Source organism: Phacochoerus africanus, chromosome 10, assembly GCF_016906955.1.
Source record: "Phacochoerus africanus isolate WHEZ1 chromosome 10, ROS_Pafr_v1, whole genome shotgun sequence".
Lineage (NCBI taxonomy): Eukaryota > Metazoa > Chordata > Mammalia > Artiodactyla > Suidae > Phacochoerus > Phacochoerus africanus.
The window spans coordinates 31257375-31281453 of NC_062553.1; the positions used below are offsets into that span (position 1 = coordinate 31257375).

Consider the following 24079-nt stretch of genomic DNA (forward strand, 5'->3'; position numbering starts at 1 on the left):
ACATCGAGCGACTTAATTTTTAATATTAGTCATCTCCATTCTTAAAACTTCTTTAGCAAAGTCTTTGCCCCCCTCCTCTGCCTCTTCCCCAGATAGTCCTTGGTGGCCCTGGCTTCTCACCATATTTCTAGCCACTCATCCCCCCGTCCTCTTCAGGCTTTTGTTTGCCTTTGCATGCCAGCTTCAAACCTCCCACTTTCTGTTCATGTCTTTTGGATAATAATTCACTGATGATGTTGTCATCCCTCTTCTAAAACCCTTTTTGTCACTAGCTTATCTCATAAATAATAAATATATCAGTTAGTATTAGGTGACATTATGTGTGACAGGAGAATCCAAACTGTAGTGGGGTGTCAACTCGGTTCTCTTCTGTGAGGATGAAACCCAGGGACCCAGCCTTCTTGATCCTCCAAGCTCAACTTGTGGCTTTCATTTCATGGTCCCAGATGGCTGCTCAAACTTAAGCATCTATGAAGGAAAGGACCAGGAAGAGAGCATCTCTTCCTATCAAGGACTTTGCTGGACATCACCCACACTTCAATAGCCAGAACAAAGCCACATGACTATGTCCAGCCGAAAGGAAGGCTAGGATGCATAGGCTTTATTCTGGGCTATAGTACACTCTGTTGAACATTATTTTCTATTATTGAAGAAAGGAGTTTCAGGGAATAACCAGCAGTTTCTGCCACAACTTGCAAGGTTTATCTTGCCCACCAGGAAAGCCTATTTAGGCATGAAAGTGTGTTCACTGTGGCAGGAACAGGGCATGTGGTGGGGGATGGAGTTGGAAAAGTAGGCAGAGGCCAAGTTAGGAAGGGCTTTGAAAGTCAAGCAGGGAAGTTTGAGTTTGGCAATAAGTGGCCAAACTTAAACACATTCTTTTTCTTTCTTTTTTTTTTTTTTTTTTTTTTTTTTTGCTTTTTAGGCCCATATCTGCAGCATATGGAAGTCCCCAGGCTAGGGCTGAATTAGAGATGTGGCTGCTGGCCTACACCACAGCCACAGTAATGCGGGATCCCAGTCGCATCTGTGACCTACTCCACAGCTCATGGCAACGTCAGATCCTTTTTTTTTTTTTTTTTGCTTTTTAGGGCCATACCCCCGGTATATGGAGGTTTCCAGGCTAGGGGTCGAATTGGAGCTACAGGAGCTACAGCTGCTGGCCTCCACCACAGCCACAGCAGTGCAGGATCCGAGCCGCAGCTGCAACCTACACCGCAGCTCACGGCAATACTAGATCCTTAACCCACTAAGGGAGGCCTGGGTTGGAACCGCAACCTCATGGATCCTAGTCAGGTTCGTTAACTGCTGAGCCACGAAGGGAACTCTCCAAACACATTCTTATATTAATATAAATTCTTCCAGGGATTGATACCCCCCAGACCTCGGTTTACTGTACTTCATTTTATTGTGCTTTGCAGATACTGTGTGGGGTATTTTGTTTGTTTGTTTGTTTGTTTACAAATTGAAGGTTTGTGGCAACCCTGCATCAGGCTAGTCTATCAGTGCCGCTTTGTATTCGAGCAGGACCCTATGGGGCCTTTCTGGGGGCAGGCCCTTCCCCCATATCCTCTGCTTTAACTCCTCTCCGAAGCATCTAGATAATAGTATCTGGTGCACATTTCCTGAGTTGTTTCGCAGATGCTAAAACCATCACCAAATGGAAGAAATTAACTACTTGATAATCTGAGCATGAAGCCCCCAGACGTACAGGTGCCTCGGGATTGGAAATGTGAACTCTTGTGACACGGCCCTGCTGCCGCACCATCAACCACTCAAAGGATTGTGCAAGAGATGATCACTTACCCTGCCATCCTCCTACCTCATCTTGCTTTTAAAAATACTTTACAATTTTGGTTCAGGGAGCTGGGGCTTTTGGTGGGGGCACGAGGGACCCGTCTCATTACATGTCCTGCAATAAATCTTTTTCTGCTTTAAACACCGACGTTTCCTTTTGTCTGGCCTCTCTGTGCATTGGGCACATGAATTTGTGCTAACAATTTTCCAACAGCATTTGCTCACTTCAATGTCTGGGTCATATTTTGGTAATTCTCCTAATATTGCAAACTTTTTCATTATTATAATATTATGGTAATCTCTGAGCAGTGATCTTTGTTACTACTATGATTTGCTAAAGGTGTGAATGATAGCATTTTTTAGCAAAAGAGTATTTTTGGAGTTCTCCTGTGGTGCGGCAGGCTAGGGATCTGGCATTGTCACTGCAGCAGCCTCAGCTGCTATGGTGGCGAAGGTTTGATCCCTTGCCTGGGAACTTTCACATGCTCCAGGTATAGCCAAAAAAAAAAAAAAAAGTATTTTTAAATTAATCTATGTACGTTATTTTTTTAGACATAATGCTATTTCATGCTTCATAGACTAGAGTATAGTGTAAACAACTTTTATATGCACTGGGAAGCCAACAAATGTGTGTGACTTGCTTTATTGTGATCTTTGCTTTATCATAGTGGACTGGAACCAAACCTGCAATATCTCCAAGGTAAGCCTGTGTTGCCTGTCTCTATGAGTTACTTTACTTTCTATTTTTGAATGTAAAGATCGTAATCTATGAAGCCCAATATTTGGAGAATGGAGACACGGATAAAAGCAATCTGCTGGCAATTCTATTCCCCTAAGACAATTCCTATTAGTGATTTGGGTTTGCTTTCTTCACAAACTTTGAAAATACTGTTGTAATCAGAGTGCACATACAATCCAAAGTCCTGTTTTTCTTTTTTCTTTTTTCCCGTCACATCATCTTATGTCATGTGGCCATGTGATCTTTCTGCATATTATTTTTAAATAACTGTATATCCTACTAAAGAAATCTACCTAACCATCTCTTTTTATTTTCCAGCTTTATTGAGATATATTTGATATATAATATTGTGTCTACCTAACCATTTCTCTATGACATTCTGCATTGTTGGCCATTTAGGTTGAGTATTGGTTAATTTTTTTTTTTTTTGGCTAATTTTTTTTGACATTTGTAAGATGTTGATGGCTTGAATTTCAAATTTTTGTTATATGTTACTTATAATGTCATTAGGATTCGGTTGCAAGTATTAGAATAACGAACAGTGGCTTGGAAAATACATGCATTTAATTTTCTCACATGATAAAAATGGAGATGTGGCGAGTAGGTTAACAATGTTCTGGCTCTGTGTCTCTGCAGTTTTCCAGGCTTTCCCACTTGTCCTGAGATGACTGACTGCTGTAGCCCTCAAAACGTTGTTGTTTTTTTTCCTTTCTTTTTTTTTGCTTTTTAGGGCCATACCTGCGGCGTATGGAAATTCCCAGGCTAGGGGTCGAATTGGAGCTGCAGCTGCAGGCTTATGCCACAGCCACAGCAACACCAGATACGAGCCTCATCTGTGACCTATACCACAGCTCACAGCAGTGCCATATCCTTAACCCATTGAGCAAGGCCAGAGATTGAACCCACATCCTCATGGATACTAGTTGGATTCATTTCTGCTGAGCCACAACTGGACCTCCATCCTCAGAACACTGCATTCTCATATGACAAAGATCAAAACATGAAAGGAAGACAGGTGGGGTTTTTGTTTGTTTGTTTGTTTTTTTGACATTTCTCACTGATCTAACTGGTGAAGAATACTTTCCCCAGGAACACCCAAGAAGAGTTTCCTGAATATTCCGTTGAGTAGAATTGGGTCACAGTTGCTACCTATAGCTGCAAGGGAAGCTGGGAAGCCAGGAACCAGAATCATCTCTCACTACCTTGGACTGGACATCATGATTCATTGTCCCCTGAATCAGGACACTTTGTCCATCACCAAATAGAGATTCTTTTAGCAAGGAAGAAGAAATGACTACTGGACAGGTCGTCATCTAAGTTAACAGTTAAACATTAGGACTTATTATAGAGACAAAGAAAACCACAGAAATGGTTGTTCAGGTTAAGTTCTCGAAACCTGCCTTGTATTGCTACATGGGCTAGAAGAGAGGAGTAAATCTTCAAAATATGGCACTGTGATTTCACATTACTTTTTTTTTAAATTGAAACCACATATGCTTTTTTTTTTTTAAATAAAAAGTTCCCAGCAAACCAAAAAACTGAAATGAAACCAAATACGATAATCATGGGTGAGAATAAACCATATATTTATAGCACTTTATTAAAAATAGCTTGCAATGTTTACTTTTTTGATGAGAGTTAATCCTTACTAATTGCTGAAATTTTGCAGAGTACAAAAAAATTAGAGAAAAATGAATGAAAAAATCATCTCCAATTTCGCCATTCAGAGATACTCACTATTATTGTTTGGTACAATCATTTTTAGTCTTTCAGACTTATGAATAATATATTTTCATATAATGTTAGGATTTTATTATATAGATACTTCATTTTTCTATCTCATTCTTTATACTAGTAAATCTATGATGATTAAAAATAAACAGATTTTTTGCACGTCTCTTCAATGTGCATTTCTTATTGACTTTTAAAGACTCACTTGGGAAAAGTAATTTGTTTGCTGGTGGGGAAAATGATATTGACCTAGAGATTTCTCACTGACTGACTGTGTGACCTTATATAAATTGCTTTATCTTTTTAAATTTCAGTTTTCTTTTCTTTCCTTTTTTTTTGTCTTTTCGCCTTTTCTAGGGCCACTCTTGCGGCATATGGAGCTTCCCAGGCTAGGGGTCTAATCGGAGCTACAGCTGCCAGCCTACACCACAGCCACAGCAACGTGGGATCCGAGCTGCGTCTGCAACCTACACCACAGCTCACGGGAATGCCAGATCCTTAACCCACTGAGCAAGGCCAGGGATTGAACCCACAACCTCATGGTTCCTAGTCGGATTAGTTAACCACTAAGCCACAATGGGAACTCCCAGTTTTCTTAATTATAAAATAAAGTTGCTGGGAGTAATAATAATACTACTGCTTTTGCTATTTTACTGTCATCTGGTAAGGGCCAAATATGCTAATATACACAGAAGTACTTTATAAGCTGTAAATTGAATTTGAAAGATAAAAATTCAAAGCTAAAAGAAAACTTAGAAATTTAACATTTTTTCCAAAGCATTAAAAAAAACTCATTATTTTATATTTAAATGATTACTTTAAAAGGAAGGAATTATAGAGCAAAAACAATCTTATTTTTTATTTTGAATAATAAACACATCCTAGAGATAAGTTTGTTTGAAATTGAAAACCATTTTGTTTCCGATAAACATTTGAGAACTTAAAATTTTTATCTGAAAAATATTTTAATAGAAATATTGCCTCTTTAAAGGTTTATGTGTTAAAAAAGAGAACAGACATTTATTTATAACTAAACTTGACATTGTTTGTATAATTTTAAATGTCATTTAAACAGAAAGCACTCATTAAGAAGAATTGACAAAAATACTCCTGCTTCCCCTAAATGGTTTAAAAAAATGCAAAACTATAATAATTTAGGTGATAATAAGGAGAAAACAGCAGGCTTAGTTTGAAACCAAATCTTGCAATCCTTGACTGCCTTTGTCACAAACATGTTTACCTCTAATATGCATCAAGCATTTCCCACTACCTCTTTCTTTTTGAGCTCAGACACTGAATAAATTTCCCGGAAACCTCACTCTTTAATTTCTGAGTACTCCTTTAACGTTCCCATGAGAAGATACAGCTACTAGACAGCCTAGGATCTTTCCCAGCTATGATCTCCATTTTAAGAGAAATTTAAGATAGAACTTCTAAGAGCTTTAATGCAAAAACCTCTGGATTCCCTTGTTTTTGGCTCTGTGTGGAAGTGGAATTTGCATCTGGTTGGAATCGTCTAAATGTGACCCAGTATAGGCGGAACAATGAGGAAGATGACTTTGCAAGGTTCAGCCGTGGTTCAGTGATTCTTCTCTGAGAATCAACTGCTATAAAATCACTGGTTATTGTTACGCAAAACATATTGCCACCAAAGCAGTGACAAGGGTTTAGGGAGGAAACTTAGGAAGACTTGCTCAATGCAGTTAAAAAAAAAACCACAAAAAACCAGTAATTCTCTGGCTCATATAAATATTGGGAAATTTTAGGAAATACATAAAAGGGAAAATTTAGGAAATACATAAAAGGGAAAAGAAAAACAAAAATCACTGGTGTCCTGTCACCTAGAATTTCCCTCTATTAGCATTTGCATATGTGTATATAATAATGAGTTGAATTCAAATTCAAGTTCTGTGTTCTGCTTTTTTCACTTAACGGTGTAGTATGTGTACATTTCCATGCCATTAAGTATTTTTTTGATTTATAGTGGGCTAAAAATTGCCTGCCTCTTCGGACTGAGTCATCATTGGCAAAGAGATGAAATCAGTGCCTTCTGGAAGAAAGTAATTGCTTCTACTGCCTATATCTGCCTCTCTTTCATTGCACCCATAACTTTTTTTTTTTTTGCTGTGCCCTAAACATATGGAAGTTCCTGGGCCAGGGATCAAACCGGAGCCACAGTAGTGACCTGAGCCATAGCAGTACCAATGCCAGATCCTTAACCGGTAGGCCACCAGGGAACTCCACTATTTTTCTAATAAGCAATGTCAACTGTACCAAGTCTCAGTTGGATGACATGATGTTTGGTTTGGTTTGGTTTGGTTTTTATCTAAGGGCCTAACTACAACTTATAAATACTGTGAGTACAAACTTTCACACAGATGTTTCCAGCTAGTTTTCTCCATGAAGGCTGCATAGATAAAGTAAATGGAATTCACAGTTCTACTTGGTTGACTCAACATTTATCATTTGAGCGAGTGGGTATTTCCAACCCAGGACATTAAATGGTAAGGAAGACGGGATATGCTAGTCTGAATCTGGCTTCCCAAAATTTAGGCCAAATTATTCCAGGTCAAATAAAAATTTTCTATTGGAGTTCCCGTTGTGGCCCAGTGGAAACGAATCCGATTAGTAACCATGAGGTTGTGAGTTTGATCCCTGGCCTCGCTCAGTATGTTAAGGATCCAGTGTTGCCATGAGCTGTGTTGTAGGTCACAGACACAGCTACGATCTGGCGTTGCTATGGCTGTGGTGCAGGCCAGCGGCTACAGCTCTGATTCAGGAACCTCCATATGCCTCGGGTGCAGCCCTAAAAAGCAAAAAAAAAAAAAAATTTTTTTCTGTTGAAGTAAACATTTCCTTAAGAAGTGTGCTACTTTCTAGTGAGCTTAAAGAGGTCCTGAGCCGAATTTCTTAACCATTTTAAAACCATAAACAGATTGTTTAGAAAAAAACAAACAAACAAACAGAAAACAACTACATTCATTCAAGGCCAAAAAAATCTACACACATTCCTGGCATTTCTGCAAAAAACTTTTCGCTATATGTAATTAAAACACACTAGTCATCTCATCTTTGACTCAGAACATACCCTGGCTTCTTCGTGTTAGTTATATGTTCCTGTAAGATGCATTTTACTCATTTAAGAGAACTACCTGTTCAAATTATAAACTGACAAGCCACATAAATTCTAGTTTTACGTGATTTTCAGAAGAGAGTGCCTCACCTCTTCTATAAATTGGTTTATATCTGAAGCAGCTTCCCAAAATTTATGCAGGAGAGCACATGAAAGCCATTTTTACACATGTCCTTCTCAGTGTCAGCACTATCCAGTAGTAGGTGCTTATTCAAATAAGCACTCCTCTTGCTTATTTGTATAGTGGCAATAGCTAATAAAAAATAGTATCTGGGAGTTCCCGTTGTGGCGCAGCAGAAATGAATCTGACTAGGAAGCATGAGGTTGCAGGTTCGATCCCTGGCCACACTCAGTGGGTTTAGGATCCTGCGTTGCCATGAGCTGTGGTGTAGGTTGCGGACACAGCTCAGATCTGATGTGGCTGTGGCTGTGGCATAGGCTGGCAGCTGTAGCTCTGATTTGATCCCTAGCCTGGGAACTTCCATCTGCCATGGGTGCGGGCCTGGGGGGAAAAAATGGTAGAAAAAAAAATAGCATCTAAAAACCAGAAATGTCTTGAGTCATCTTAGGAAAAAAAGACAAAAATATGGTAAGTACTATTCTTTAAAAATGCAAAGGAAAAAAACTCAATGAGAATAATGACAGCTTTTATAATTTAAAATCAATCTTCGTCCATGAGCCATGTGGAATTCAGGATCAGGCAAATAGGCTTGGGACGTTGGGTGTCTTCAACTGGTGTGAGAGACCTAATAAGCACTATTTAAATGATATGGCTGTTTCCTGTAGTCAAGGGTACCAAGGATACTGGCAAAATTCAAGCTACCATTACAAAGAAACGCAGATGGAGTATGGAATCCAGATGTGCCATTTAGGTGCTTTGAGAGCTTGAGCAAGATACATATCTCAGTTTTCCCCTTTGCGAATGAAAGTAATAATGGTACCTACCTCATAATTGTTGGGATAATTAAGTAAGAAAATGCCTATATAGAGAACAGACTTGTGGTTGCCATGGGAGAGGAGGAAGGGAGTGGGATGGACTGGGAATTTGGGGTCAGTAGATGCAAATTATTATTTTTAGAATGGATAAGCAATGAGGTCCTACTGTACAGTGTAGGGAATTATATGCGGTCTCTTGGGATAGACCATGATGGAGGATAATGTAAGAAAGCAAATGTAGGAGTTCCCATTGTGGCTCAGTGGTAACTAACCTGACCGGTATCCATGAGAATGTGGGTTCGATCCCTGGCCTCGCTTAGTGGGTTAAGGATCTGGCATTGACATGAGCTGTGGTGTAGGTTGCAGACGGGGCTCGGATCTGGCATGGCTGTGGCTGTGGTGTAGGCTGGCAGCTACAGCTCCGATTCAGCCCCTAGCCTGGCAACTTTCATATACCGTGGGTGTAGCCCTGAAAAGCAATAAAAAAAATAAATAAATAAGATAAAGAAAGGGAACGTATGTATATGTGTGACTGGATCACTTTGCTGTATAGCAGAAACTGGCACACCACTGTAAATCAACTACACTTTAATAAAAAAAATTGAATCACAGATTATTTAAGTGAAAAAGAAAGAAAGAAAGAAAATGCCTATAAAATGCTTCATGGGCACATGTTAAAAGTGCAATACATGGCAGGCTAGCACGGCTTATTGTTATTATGACTTGGTTAAAAAGAGCAAGGGAGCAGAGACCAGCGAGCTGGCAGACTAGGTAGCAGTGTGCCCCTGTGTCTTCAAAACCTCTTATGACCCTGGCACATTCTTCTAGGTACTTGGCTCTGGTCACATCTCTCTCTAGCTTCCGCAGCCTGTGATGAAAATGACTTCCAAGGATTCAGAGAAGAGATTCAGAAAGGACCAGACAGGCTGGGAAGTGAGCCATTCACCTGGAGGCCTGGGGCTGACAGATGAGCCCGCAGGAGCTCCTCGTCCAGTGCAGGAGGGCAGCCCCTTTGAACTGGGTGGTCCCCACATTTCTCCCAAGTCTGAGAAAAAGAGGAAGCACGCCTTCCATCAGTGAGAAGGCAAATGATCATCCAATCTAAGGATGCTGCTGATGGTAGGCACCATTAAACATTGAAGTGGCTACTGGATTTTTTTTTTTTTTTTTCTAAAAGGACTTACTTCCCTCATCTTCTCACCCAGGATTTTCCTGACCACCCTATTTACATATGCGCCCCACCCAAACTTTCCATCTCTCATTCCTACTTTATTTTCTTTTTTAATAATTAGCACTCCATAACATTACATGTTACTAAAATCTCATGTCCATTGCTTTTCTTTCCAGTAGATGTAAATAATGTGATTTTTTGGAGGTGGTTATTATTCACTGCTATCTCTGTAGCACCTAGCATGGAGCTCAATAAATATTATAGCCAGTGTTCAACGAATATTTGTTGAATGAGGAAGAAAAGGATCAATTCTCATCCATCTTATGTTTGTAGTGTGGCGAGCAGATGACTTCAGAAGGTATTTCTGGAGTCTGTGATCATGCATAAGGAATACATTACCATTCACAATCCAATTTAAAATTTTCCAGACCCTTTAAAACTGTGGAGGCAATAAAAACATGACATTAGAATCCTACACATGATGTGTAAGCTTGAATGATTTTATTTCAGCTAGAATTTGGCACTGGCAAAGCTTCTCAAATTCTGAAGTTCAGAAGTTGTTATTTAAAGAGGGGGGTGGGAGTAGAGGGAAAAAACCTCCAGAGGGAAAAAGTTCAAAACAGGAGTGGTAATTAATAGACATCCTGTATTGAGTGGCTACTATATTGCAAGGACCATGCAGCTGTTTTACAAAAGCCTTCCCAGATAGATACAATGATACCTCTTCCCCAGATGGGAAGATCAGGGCCTCATCCTTGCTAATAAGTGGACCTGGGATTCCAAGCTTGCTTTGTCTGAATCCAAATTCATAATTCTCCAAAATTTTCGACTGCGCTTGGGTACAGGCTTTAAACTGTTCCTTCCAGAACCATGCAGGAGATCCGTTACTTTGAAACGATGGCAAGTCAGTACTCACTGGGCCCTGCCTTTTAACTGAAACGTCTGCAACCCCCGCTCTGAGGCTCTGAGCAGGTGTGCTGAGTTGCAGTTACCCTGCAATGTTTGTGCCCAAACCAGAGATCCCTATCAAGGCAACGAGTAAAATATGAATGCCAGAAGAGGCAGCGATGGCCTTCTTCTTCTTTTTTAAACAAATCAGAATTTCTACATCAGAGAGGATCTTGTGTGCTGTGCAGAAGTCCTCTGGGAGCGCCTGCTGCTTGACCCAGGCACACTGCTCTCCTATCGTGTCAAACTCCTCCTTGGGTTTGCGCTCAGAGCCTGAGGCACATTCTTTCACATTTTCTTCAATGATAGCCCATCTTTGTCCTTTCCCAGTGGATGTGATTTTTGGAGACAGCCTTTTGGAGCTAACATCTTGGGAATAAGGTGGGTGACAAAGCCAGATTATATTTTGAGTCAAAAACAAGTTGTGAACAGAATGCAGTGATGCTGGTGTGCTTTTGTAGTTTATTAACCTGTGGTGGAAGGATAGTGTAAAAAGGTTCTAAATGTCTTTGCCTGATGTCTGCAGCGTCGGAAAAGCGCATCAACTAAGCAAGGACTGCTTTGAAGGTCATTTGACAACATTGTTTCTGCTTTGACACTTAAAAAAAAAAAGGTTTCACCCTCAATTTAGAGCCACAGCTTGAGTGATTAGCTGGGTGCCATTGTTTTCTGCAACAAGGCCCTGCATTGTTATAAATTATGGCTCTGCAGCAAAAAGGGCCAGTGTGTAAATGTTTGCTGGATACACAGTTTATCATGGCAAACAAACCAGGATAAAAATGGCAGTTGAGACTCCTGAGAACCTGACATTCGCTGAAACAAAAAGCAATATATTATGTGACATTAAAACAGGTTGAAAATAGATGATGAGGATAACAGAGGGGGAAATGATGTTTTTATGGCTTTGGCTACAAGAGGGAAGCTAAAAGATGTTTGAAATGATATTCTCATCCGGTTAGGGAGGCTGTTGTTGATAATGAATTAAAATGCATAAGGAGGAAATCATTCACGCGTTTTCTAGCCTGTGGCATTGCAGGGATATTTTAATATTTAGACTTTTAAAGGGTATTTTGTGTGAATGTATTTTTACATGGAAAGTGATACATCAGAGTTAAGCTCTTTCTCTCATGAAGAGCTAACATTTTATAATCCCCGTCATAAAAATCTCTCAATCAGAAGGAACGCGTGTTTTGGTTTAACGAAGCTGTTTATCACTTGGTGGGGAGCTGGGTAAAAATAACTACAGTCTGACCAATGCCCTGAGTTTGAAACTCACAGCATTCAGACAAGGTTTTAGAACCCCTTTCCCATCTTCAGAACCCACCGAAATGTTTTATTAGGTGGCATATTGTGAAAGAGGATCTGTTTAAACGTTACCCACTAAATCTAAATCATTTCACTTAAAACCCTCACCATAAGAAGAAGGGGGAGGCATCTTATTAACCCCAAGTAAAAATAATTTAGTAAATGAGAGAGATCACAGGTCTCTAAGGTTTATTATTTATTACAATTGCCGTTGTCATCAAGAGTTCTCTCTGGTATAACTGGCAGAGACCTTTGCAAAGGGCAAGGATACTACTTGTGAATGAGTTCAGCTGATGCAGCCTGGTAGATTATTTTAAAACCGTCCATAAGGTGTTCCCGTCGTGGCTCAGCGGTTAATGAATCTGACTAGCATCCATGAGGACGCAGGTTCGATCCCTAGCCTCGCTCAGTGGGCTAAGGATCTGGCGTTGCCATGAGCTCTGGTGTAGGTCGCAGACATGGCTTGGATCCTGCATTGCTGTGGCTGTGGTGTAGGCCGGTGGCTACAGATCCGATTTAACCCCTAGCCTAGGAACCTTGATATGCCATGAGTGTGGCCCTAAAAAGCAAAACAGCAACAACGACAAAAAACCCTCAATAAAAGACGTCTTCATTCTTATGAGACAGTTAAAGAGACAATGAACTCATCTGCCATATCAGGGGACATTTCAAATGAAGGTGTTTTTGAGAAACCAAGTCTTAACCTTTGGGGGATTGTGTTTGCCTGGCCATCTCAGAGGAGGGGTGCTCAGGAGAGAAAACGGACCTGTGGCGGGGGCCCAGGCTGCCTTCCCTCCCCACAGCAGCCCAGCTCTCCCCTTTGGGAGACAGCAGAGTGAAGAGCCAGGACCAATGGACCGGGGTGAATCCTTCTTCTGTTTTCATGACCCTGTAGATTCATGCAAATTGTTTAGTCAGCTGAGGGCTCCTTGGCTGAAATATGTATTTAAAGCAAGGCCAAGCCCTGCACCTCAAGGACCTCTGAGCTGGCACGACAGGGCTGTTTGGTGAGTCCCTGGCAGTGTTACGGAAGGTGCCGTGGGGGTTGGTGGGAGGGCACTCGCCCAGCTCACAGCGGGCATGGGCGGGCCACATGGAAAGCTTCCAGAACATGGCTTATAACAAGGAGCCAGATCTTACAGGGAACTCCATACCCATAGCTTCCTTCCTCCCATCACTCTGAATTCCCCAGGATTTCCCCCTTCTTCTGTCCCAAGGCTTGGCTGTATAGCATCAGACAGACACACCCAGCAGTTCTGCTCTGTGTGTGTGTGTGTGTGTGTGTGTGTGTGTGTAAGCATGTAGTATGTACACGTATTTTAGGTTATTTGTCTTCCTCTTCTCACCACCACCCCTGTCTGCGAAAAGAATGAGAGAAAAAGAGCCAAAAAGAGATTTCCGGGGAAGGAAGTTTAGATAGCTGTTCCCCAACCTCACCCCCCCACCTCCCCTGAAAATCCCCTCTTCGATTAAACTATGTGTGGAGATCAGAGGTACGTAAGAGATAATAGGAAAAACCATCACCATCAGAAGCAGGAGGAGGGCTCTGACTCTCCGAGAGCATCTAAAACTACAATGACACACGCAGAGAGGGCAAGTCCATCAGAAGAGGCAGGGCGTCATCGGGGAGCCAGGAGGGAAAAGGGTGTCTTGCAGCCAGAGAGCAATACCCCGTCCCAGCAGCATCCAGGGTAGGGTGGGAGGGCTGCCGAGGCTGACCCCCTCAACCCTGACCCCAGAGCACGTACGCCCTTTGGTGCAGAAAATGAATGAGGCACAAAGCCGTGAGCTTACACACTGTGCCTGGGGTGCCTCATGCTCTTGTTTCCCCAAGGGCAGGGTCTCACCTTCTCCTGGAGGTGGAGGGGGCTGCCCCTGGAGGCTGCTGTCCTTGCTGGACTTCTCTGCTTCCTCAAGGGACACTGGGACACTGAGAAAACCCCTGGATCTCTTGCTGGAGGTACAACCTATTTGCAACTCTTTGATGTCCCCCAGTCTATTAAAGCTCGGAGGAGAAAAGGATTTTTATCCTGAGTTTTGGAAGCATTTCTGAAGTCTGTTTGCCTCTCTGCATGAAACGGGCGTCTCAAAGCAGGGCCCTGGAGCAGCACACACTGTCCTCACCACCTCCCCACCCCCCAAATCGGGATTGCTTTTCGTCAACTCTTTCCTGAAATGAAATCAGCCCAGATGGAGGGAAAATGTAAGCAGCCATCTCACCAGGCTTGTGCCTGGCTGTGTTTCGTCTGAGGACGGTGTGTCACTTCAGTTGCAATGTCCTCTGATGAGAATCCAGGCACCAAGCTTGTCTTTGGTCTCAGCGCTGGGCAGCCAGGAAGCTCTTGCCATCCCGAGCAGCGCCCAGCTCGGCTTTGTGTGTGGTAGTGTTCGCTGCTTCACCACGGCTGCTTAAACACTGAGACCTACGTGCCATTTTCATTTTCTCTATCAACCTCGCCCCTGGTTTTAGCTGAATTTTTGTCTTCATTTCTTTTGGCCTCATCTTTCCATTTCTTGCTTTTAATTTGCTTTCTCTTGCTAAGGTGTGTGTGTGTCTCTAAGCTGCGCTAACTCTTTTTTTATTGATCTTTTTTTGTATATAATGACTTTTTTTTTCCATTATAGCTGGTGTGCTGCTCTAAATCTTTTGATGACCCAAACTAGAGGTCAGTAAATAAAGTATCCACCAGCCGTGTGTTCTGCTTACCTAATAACATCATGGTGGTGATCTGACTTTCCCGGGAGAGTTTTCTAAAAGGAGATCTCTATTTAACAGAGGGCGCCAGGATCTTACCTGCCAGACTGAGTTCTTACTGCTCATGAACTCACTGACATCTGGGTTCATGGAAGAGTCTCTAAGGGACTTAGAAGTTGTGTGGCCATCTCTGAGAATCCTCGTTTTGCTCCACGTATTCCTGCTATTGTGACACACCAGACACATCACTCCTCTTTCACTCCCTTGAATATACCGAGCTCTTTCCCACCTCAGCGCCTTTGCACATACAATTACCTCTGCTTGGACTCTTCTTCCTTCTACTCCCCTTAGGTTCCTTTTTTTATCATTAGATTGGTAGCGACACATTAGACTGGCAGGGAGATTTATATTGATGTCCTGGCCCCAGCTCAGACAAATTAAACTGGAATCTCTGGGGATGGGGCCTAGGTATTGATATTTTTAAAAAGCTTCTCAGCCATGGCAGAGAGTCGTGACTTCGGGTCTCACCTTCAATGTCATTTGCACAAAGAGGCCCTCCTGGAGCACCCCTAGGAAGTAGATATTGTCTTGCTCTTTAGCTCAGCTTCTTCTTCTCTGTTCCTCTGCAATAGTTATTACAATTCGGAATTACCTTTTTTTTTTTTTGTCTTTTTGACTTTTTGTCCTTCTAGGGCGCACCCTTGGCATATGGAGGTTCCCAGGCTAGGGGTCTAATTGGAGCTGTAGCCACCAGCCTATGCCACAGCCACAGCAACACCAGATCTGAGCTGCACCTGCGACCTACACCACAGCTCACAGCAACACTGGATCCTTAACCCGCTGAGCAAGGCCAGGGCTTGGACCTGCAACCTCCTGGTTCCTAGTCCAATTCTTTAACCACTGAGCCATGACAGGAACTCCCATGTAATTATCACATTTGTATGAATGTTTTTGTTTGTGTCCCCCACCCCACTAGAATGTAGGTCCTGTAACACAGGGAATATATGTCTCAGCCTTTGTGCTTCTCTTTAGTTCATAGTATCAGGCACATAACAGCATTCTGAGTCTGCAATGGTGAGTGGCTGAGGGTGGCCCTCAGATGCTGCATGAGGGTCTGTGTGGCCTCCTGGAAGCCAGCCAAGGCTCCCTGGAATATTAGGAGAGCACAAGAGAATGCACATCCACATTTAATGGTTTTTTTGTTCTTTTTTTTTTTTTAAATGGCTACATGCAGCATATGGGAGTTCCCAAGCCAGGGCTTGACTCCTCGCCACAGCTGCGGCAATGCCAGATCCTTTAATCACTGTGCTGGGCCAGGAATTAAACCTGTGCCTCCGCGGTGACCTGAGCTGCTGCAGTTGGATCCTTAATCCACTTCACCAAGGCAGGAACTCCTTCCATGGTTATCTTAACTGGACAAAGGATTGTATACATTTACCTTTCTCTCGACTCTAGTGTGCCAGGATTTTTCGAGTGAGATTTGTAAATAGATTCCGACTCAGCATCTGCTTTATGTCTGTGTCTTTCCCCTTCACTTGATTTTGACCATCATGAGGGAGACGTTCTATCTCATTAATCTTTGGGTGCCCTCCCCTCCCCTGGCCCCCAGCACTGGGTCTCACATATAGGAGGGGCTCTATAAATGTCTGTTGACTTGAGGGAAGTTGATTTTATCCTTATGGCACATAGGTATTTTGACCAGATTTTTTTTTTGAAAACGTATTTTCTATTTTTTTATTATTTATTTTTATTTTATTTTATTTTTCCATTACTCAATGAATTTTATTACATTTATAGCTGTACAACGATCATCACAACCCCATTTTGTAGCATTTCCATCCCCAACCCCCATCTTTTGGCTAGATTTTATCATGGGTGTTAGCTCTTATGGTTATTCAGGAAGCACAAAAGGGGAATTGTGACCACATTGTGAAAGATTTGTTGGTGCTGGCGACTCGCTATAACCTAAATAGATGCAGCTGGTGTCTAGATGCACCGAAGGATAGAACGAGTAAATTTGTGTTTGGAGGCAAATAATGACACCCTGAGGAGTCTGAAAACAACTCAGAGTCGCATATTGCCCAGCACGGTCCGTGGAAGGATAAAGGCGTGGAGGAGCTGCTGGAGCTCTCGCGAGGGCTGAGCCTGAGCTTTCCCAAGGATTATTTAGTAGCTATTAATAAAAAAGTGAACCGCCCACCTGCCCTTTTTCCCTCCACAGCTGACCTGAGGCTCTAAGGGGTTTTTTCCTTAAATGAACCAGGCTTAAATGAACCAAGAGAACTCTATGTTGTGGCCTTGAGCGCCCGCCACCACCCTCCGGTTTATTTTACTTCCTGAAGAAAGCATCGTGGTTTTCTGCTCTTCCTTTCCTGAGTTTTTACATTAGATGATTTGCTGGTGAGAAAAGAGGGGAAGGGGAGAGGAGATGGTCCCAGGAGAGCTGATAAATTCAACACAAACCCAGCCATGCAGCAAAGGCCTTCATCTGTCTCTCATCTGGGGACGTTTTCATCTTGTCACGGAGAGAAACGCACGTGCACACACATCCACACACATCACGAAACCCACACAAATGAAACCCTCTCTTCGGAGAAGCCAGCTACAGGAAATTGGCTTATGCACAGGAACTTGCTAATCTCTTTTGTCACATTCGGATTGTTCCTGCTGCCACAGTCACTGCGCACACTAAACCTCAACCATCTGGGTTGGGTTCTCTACTAGCCTAACTCTTAAAATTTCAGGTCTCCCAACATGAAACAGTTATATGCTTGAGGAGGAAGGGAAGGTCGATCCTTCGGCTGCTGTTGTTGTTGCTTACCTGCACCGAACAAATTTGACTTCCGGAGTCCGTTATATTGAGGTCAAGAAATTTCTTCGGCGTTCGACAGCAGGTAAGACTTTTGCCCCTTTAAAAATATTTCTTTGGGGTCAAAAGAAATCTTTCTGATTTTATTTAGCTTTTGCTCTAGCTTTTACTCTAGGCTGATTCCACTGTTCTACCTGTTGTGAAGTGTGGAACCACGTTCGGTGGATCCGGTGCGTTGCTCTGATCTCCAGCTGCCCCGACCCCATTCTTGTCCGAGTCTAACAAGACACATAGAGCGTTTGGAACATTAAACGTTGTAGTAGTTAGCTTCTTGGTTTTTCAGACATTTTCCTGGAGAATTCACAGGCTTATGATTGGCCATGACTGACTGAGAGTAAAGATTTCGGTGGTTTAAATATCACCCTTGGTGTGATAAAGTCTAAAGATCCTCTAAGTTGTGCAAATATGTTTTCACATTTCCTAATTCATAAAAGAAACAACCCAAACCCAAAGATGTCGATTCATAATCGTAGAGGGTTGGTTTCATCTAGTCCCAAGGCTAAAGTGTCCTTTTTCTGAAAGAGGCATTTGATGTGTAAATATATATATATTTAAATTAAATCAAATCAAATTAAATTAAATTTAGTTTTTGAGGTGGTTTGATTTGGAGACCATTTGGAAGGCTGGGTCATATCTAAATAAAGTTTGGGAAATCACTGGTTTGGGGTTCTTGACTAAATTAAAGCTGCCATCGGAATAGTCAAGTAAATCAGTGGACGATAATCACTTTTTGATTCTAAGCTGGTGCTGAGGAGGGTATGAGAGAAACATAAAGCATTCCCTTTTGAAGGATCCGGTAGTCACGGCAAGAATGACAATTCAGGAAGCAGAGCAAGATGAGAATTAAGGGAGGAAGCGGGGCGGCCACTGGCTGTAAGTGTTCTCAGACTTCCGAGAATGAGATTTGAGGTTCAGGTGGAAAGACATGGGCTCTGGAAGGACAAGCGATTTGAGCAGATGGAGAAGGAGGAGGTTCATTCGCGCTGGAAAGACTGTGTGGGCAAAGGCGCCAAAGGTCAGACCGACTAACACACGAGCAGCCCCGGGGGAGGAAATTGGCCCCAGAAGAGAAGAAAGGTTGTTTCACAGGTCGGCAGGAAAGAAGCTGGGAAAATTAAGGGGTCGACAGGCTGCAGAGCACCTCGCGAGGCTGCTGAGAAGAGACACCCCTCGGGGGTTGTCTGACCTTCTTAGGCTGCTAGCTCCTCTTTCTCAGCTTTTGCAGCTCAAACAGCGTTTCACGGGAGAGGCTGACTGGGGATCCTTGCCTCTTCATGCTTGGGGCTGCTTTGGGGCGTCTCCAGGTCTGTGGTCTTCCAGGTGCCCTCCCTCCACGGTCGTTATGAATAATGAAATTATTATATATATAATATATAATTTCATTATAAATAATGTCATTATAAATAATATCTTAGTACATTATGTATGCAGAGAAAGGTTTGTGTGGCTTGGGGTACCTGTAAGACCTCCATTTCTGGTCCCAGCATTTTAAGGAGGCCCTTCAATCATTCAGCAATTAAAGCCGCCTTCCTCTTGGGAAGCCAGGTTTTGACAGATGACAAGCACGTCTCCGTTCTTCAAAAGCCAGACCCCCAAATCCCATGAGCTATAGGTTACTTCCTTTGTGTGTCTGAATGAGAGGCTGTGGATCTGCTGCTCTTTTCCTAATGATGCAGACTGTTCCTGGACTGTGAAATAGCTGCATCCACATAATAACAAAAGTACAGTGTGGTGAAGAAGAACCCAGATTGCCTTGTGTTGAATCCTGGTGCTGTTGCTTCTGATCTATGAGAACTTTGGATATTTTCCTTTACTTTTTCAATCCTCAGATTAAAAAAAAAAATCTGTAAAGTGGCTCTAATAATAACTGAAAACACCTGCTTCAGAGGGTCGTTGCAGGGATAAGTGAGATAAAAATATGTAAAGCATTTAGCCTTGGGCCTGGAATTCAGATAAGCTTTCAGTAAATGTAACTACTACGGTTCTAATCAAGGCTGGACACTAAAATGAAGATAGTAGGATCCTGGGCTCAGGAACAAGATATCTCTAAAGTAACTTTTTAAATGCCAGTATTCCTCTCCAAGGAAAGTGGAGTGATAAATAGAGATTGGGAATTAAGATTTTTTTAAGCACCAAGAAGAGACTAGGCACAGGGTTAGATGTTTTATAGTGGTAATATATATGAGAAAAGGGAAATGAGATTAAAAGCTGCTCTCTCATAAGCCTTTTCATAGCAAATTCTGAGACTATGAATAATGAAATTATTATATATATAATATATAATTTCATTATAAATAATGTCATTATAAATAATATCTTAGTACATTATGTATGCAGAGAAAGGTTTGTGTGGCTTGGGGTACCTGTAAGACCTCCAACTCTCCGAGTGATGGCTGTTATTCACGGGCCTCTGTGCCTGATGCTCTTGGAATGCTTTGGGTGGAATTATAGAGTATGTGGAATTAGAGGCGAGAGGGCGACTCTTCTTCCTTGGCCAGTTTAAGTAAAATGCTTTATGACATATTTTAATTTTAGTGGCTAACAAGACACAGCTAAAAATCCACTTCTCTTTAGGAATTGGGACCATTTGACCAGAGTGCCCCAAGTGCTTATTTGGGTTCTGGATGCTTGGGTCTGGATGAAGGCCAAGATTAAAAATCATTCTGCTTTCCCATTCCACTCTCTAGATCAGAGATTCTTTGGGGCTAGTAAGTGATTTTTAAAAGTGCAATTATGGGGTGTTCCTGTTGTGGCACAGTGGTTAATGAATCTGACTAGGAACCATGAGGTTGCGGGCCTTGCTCAGTGGGTTAAGTATCCAGCGTTGCCACGAGCTGTGGTGTAGTTCACAGACGCAGCTCAGATCCAGCCTTGCTGTGGCTGTGGCGTAGGCCGGCAGCTACAGCTCCGATTGGACCCCTAGCCTGGGAATCTCCATATGCTTCGGGAGTGGCCCTAGAAATGGCAAAAAGACAAAAAAATAAAAATTAAAAAAATTAAAAAAAATAAAAGCACAATTATGTCCATCACACAGGGGACTCTCAGTTGTACGTGTAGGTTACTTTGGTCAAATCACAATATTATTTTTCTTTCTAGAGCCCCACTAAATCCTAAGGGAGAAATGTGGGGGCTTTGTGTATGGAAAGGGGGCGGGGGACACAAGTCAGGATGGGATACCCAAGTGGAATGTGCTGGAAGGCAGCCTGACAGAAACTGAGTGCTGGGACAGGCAGTGAGAGCAAGGCGGTGACCGAGCTGAGAAGGGTGAATAGAAGGAGCTGGAAGGGGACAGAATGAAGGCTCCTCCTCTGTGGCTCTTCAGTCATCGGGCTCCAACAGCTGCTTGAATGCCCTGAACCACTTCTTGCCACCTGGCCTAAGATGCATCATACTGTTCCCCAGATATGGTCCACTGTTCGGAGATGGTTTGATGTGTCTAGTTCTGGCCGGGAATCCCAGTTCCTCAGGCTGGCTGGCCATCAAAACCCTTTGGGCCGTTTTTCAAACATAGCGATTCTCAGGTATCCCACCTCAGCCCTGGAGGGGGTGTTCAGGAATCTGTGTGAGAAAAAAATACAATTTTTTTTTTTTCCCCAGATGACTTGGAGACAGTTGTCCAGTCGGTGAGCGTTTGGGAGCCATTACTCCAGAACTCTCCTCCGAGGGCCCCAAGCACCGAGATGGTAAGTTGAGTAGGTGCTGAAATGAGGTAAAATGATCGTCCCTCTACTGTGAACAATCATCACCCCAAAGTATTTTCCTTTGTTTTGAAATGATCTCTTGGGAGAATTTCTGGGATGGGACCTGAGCCTGTTGAGCGTTTTTTTGTCAACCCTATTTACATTTTCACATGCAAATGTAAGGCACCACTGGAAACACTGAAGCGTTGTATGCAAAAAGAGCTTCTTCAAAAAAAACACACAACAACCAAAAGAGCCTCTTCAGTGTGGCACTCAGGGAAAGCCTAAGGAGGGGAATTCGTTTTCAGAGGAGAAATTGCCCAATCACTCAGTTCTCCTTCCCCGTGAAACAGAAAACTAATGAATGAAGCCTGGAAGAAACTTTCGAAGCCTGTGGACAGGAGATTGCTTCTTAGAGCCTAAGTTAGAGTCTTCTTATCATTACCTTTTAGTTTCTTGTAAAACTGAAGTCAGCACTGACCTCTTCCCCATTTCGTAGAAAAGAAAACCAAGGACGGAGACCATGGTTGAGTAACATGCAGTATTATGGTTCTCATCACATCTGCCCTGAGAACTGCGTCTTGTCATCCAGCCAGTCACTGTTTGAGAAAATAAGTGATTGAGTAGTTTTATAAGTGACCCAGGGAAAAACACGAGTAAAAGGAATGCACGAAGAGAGTATTGTCTGAAGTGGGGGAGGGTGGGCAGAATTAATTGACCCAGATAGACCTCTTGCTCTATCTTTCTTTGTGTAATATGCTCTATTCACTATGCGTTATCATAATCTGCTAACCTAAAAGCAGGGTTATTGTTTGTGGCACAGATGGAATAAGGTGAATTTTCAGTGGCTTCAGTGGGTTAAAAAAAAAAAAAAAAAAAAGGACGTGCTTTTCCAAAACATCAAGGGAAATATATGCAGTGGTATATGGGAGCCTGCTTGTACTCGCTTGCAATAGCTGAATGGAATAGTTCCAGAAATTTCGCAAGCCGGTTGTTAAACAGTCACGATTAAAAATGAAATTTCGTAAATCATGGTTAAATACATTTTATTAAAAATGAAGGTAATACTCAAAACTCATTAATCCCTAATTATTTACCATTTTACTCTTCTCTATGCTCTTAAAGTTCTTTACTCCAATTTCTCTATGTGTTAGAAATATTGCATAATGCATGCTAGTAAGTATTTCTTTCCAACTCTGCATTTGGAGATGTCACGTTTGTAACTTAAAACTGGCCATCAGAGGCCAGTATTAGGAGTATTTCTTTCCACTTTTTTTTTTTTTTTTTTTGAGGAAAGCCTGTTAAATAAATCTTTACCAGTGTCCCAACGAGGAAATATGTAAAACAGTCATGACCACCTGACAATATGTATCAAGAGCCATTAAAATGCTCATACATTTTGATCCATTAATTCTACCTCTGGGAATTTACCCTAAATAATTCAAAGAAGGAAAAAATAATGCATACGAACATGTTCACTGTAGTCTTATTATAAGAGAAAAATCTGAAAATAACCTCAATATTCAGCAAAAGTGATCTGGCAGCACTAACACCACGGAATATTTTATAGACATTAAAGGTCATAGTTACGGTAGCTATGAAAACATATGGTAGTTAATTATGGTGTTAAATTAGAAAATCAGGATTAAAAATTTTACTTACATTCTGGTGTCGGTATGAATGAGGATTAAATGTGAGTGTAAAAAAAATGAAAGCCTTTGGTGTGTTAGAAATGGTGAAATAGTAGAATTTTGTTTTTTACTTCATTGTAGTAGTGGTGTGTGTGTATTCAAAAATGTGGAGAAAGTCTGTGAGTAAGTGGTCTTAGGTAGTTCTAATATTTAAGGGGAAGGCTGTGGACCAGGTGGGCTTGCTTTTAACTTGCAAATAGGTACTGTGAATCCCCAGGCAGGGTACTGTAGAGGAACATAGGATCCAGACTATGTGGAGTGGGGGATGCCAAGGAGGTTAGTTAGGGCAGCTCAGGAAGAAAGACATGACTGGCTGAGTAAGGACAACTTGCTAATGTAGACAGCGGAGTCTGAAAATGAGGCCAGAGAAAAGCTACCACCAAAAGCCTGAGAGAGGAAAGAACATTTCTTCGTAAGAGGCAGGGAGATGCTGATCTCCGAGGTGAACAAGATGGATGTGAAAACAGTGCAGTTTGGATCTCAAAACAAGAGGGCTCAAACCAGAGAGAAAATGGTTCTTCTTAATCATGGATGCTTGGGAGTTCCCTTTGTGGCTCAGCAGTTAACAGACCCGGCTAGGATCCACGAGCATGTGGGTTCAATGCCTGGCCTCTGCTCAGTGGGTTAAGGATCCGGTGTTGCCATGAGCCTTGGTGTAGGTCGCAGACACGGCTTGGATCCTGCACTGCTGTGGCTGTGGCGTAGGCCAGCAGCTGTAGTTTCCCAGCCTGGGAACTTCCACATGCCATGGGTGTGGGCCTAAAAAGCAAAAAAAAAAAAAAAAAAAAAAAAAAAAAAGAAAAAGAAAAGAAATCATGGATACTTGAGTTTCAGCATGTTTTAGAGTCGCCTGGATGGATGGGGGACGTGTTAACAAAAACAGCTTCCTAGGTTCCAGGTCCACGGATTCTGATCCAGTTGGTCTTGGGGTTGGCAGGAATATGCATTTTTTAAAACAAGTCCTCCCACCTCATGAAGACACAAATGGTCTGCAGATCATACTTTGAGAAATGCCAATAGACTAAAGGTAATAGTTTCGGTTGGCCCAGGGAATGTGTGCGCACGCATGTGTGTGTGTGTGTGTGTGTGTGTGTGTTGGAGGGTGAGCCTGTAACCTTGAGGCTTAGGATCCAAGAGCTTATGATATAAAAGACATGTGACAACAGAGAAGGCCCAGAAGGGACAAATTACTGTGTTAGATCTATAGAAACAAACTAAAAGCAGGAGGCCGTACTTCAGATACTCCTTAAATGGGACCATAGTTTGTGCCACAAAATTCCCTTCCACAGTTAAGTAACTTCTGTCAGGAATTCAGACCAACTGAAAGTAGGGGAACTGTGAACTGTGAACAGGGGAACTGTAAAGGGGAAGCACAGAGAAAAAT

General features: G+C 42.3%; 1 protein-coding gene across 5 annotated transcripts in view; it reads left to right on the top strand.

Moving 5' to 3' along the window:
- The first annotated feature begins 10499 nt into the window (after positions 1 to 10499).
- The window catches only part of RHOH (ras homolog family member H), a 52478-nt gene continuing 38898 nt past the window's right edge, over positions 10500 to 24079 (top strand). The window contains exons 1-3 of one of the 5 annotated variants that reach the window (XM_047798377.1): positions 10500 to 10836; positions 17200 to 17349; positions 20922 to 21007. The gene's annotated coding sequence lies outside the window, so the exon portion shown is untranslated. Of the gene's footprint in view, positions 10837 to 12704; positions 12768 to 16377; positions 17350 to 17922; positions 18340 to 20921; positions 21008 to 24079 lie in introns of those variants that run through there. The other 4 variants (XM_047798378.1, XM_047798380.1, XM_047798379.1 and 1 more) reach the window with 4 other exon arrangements.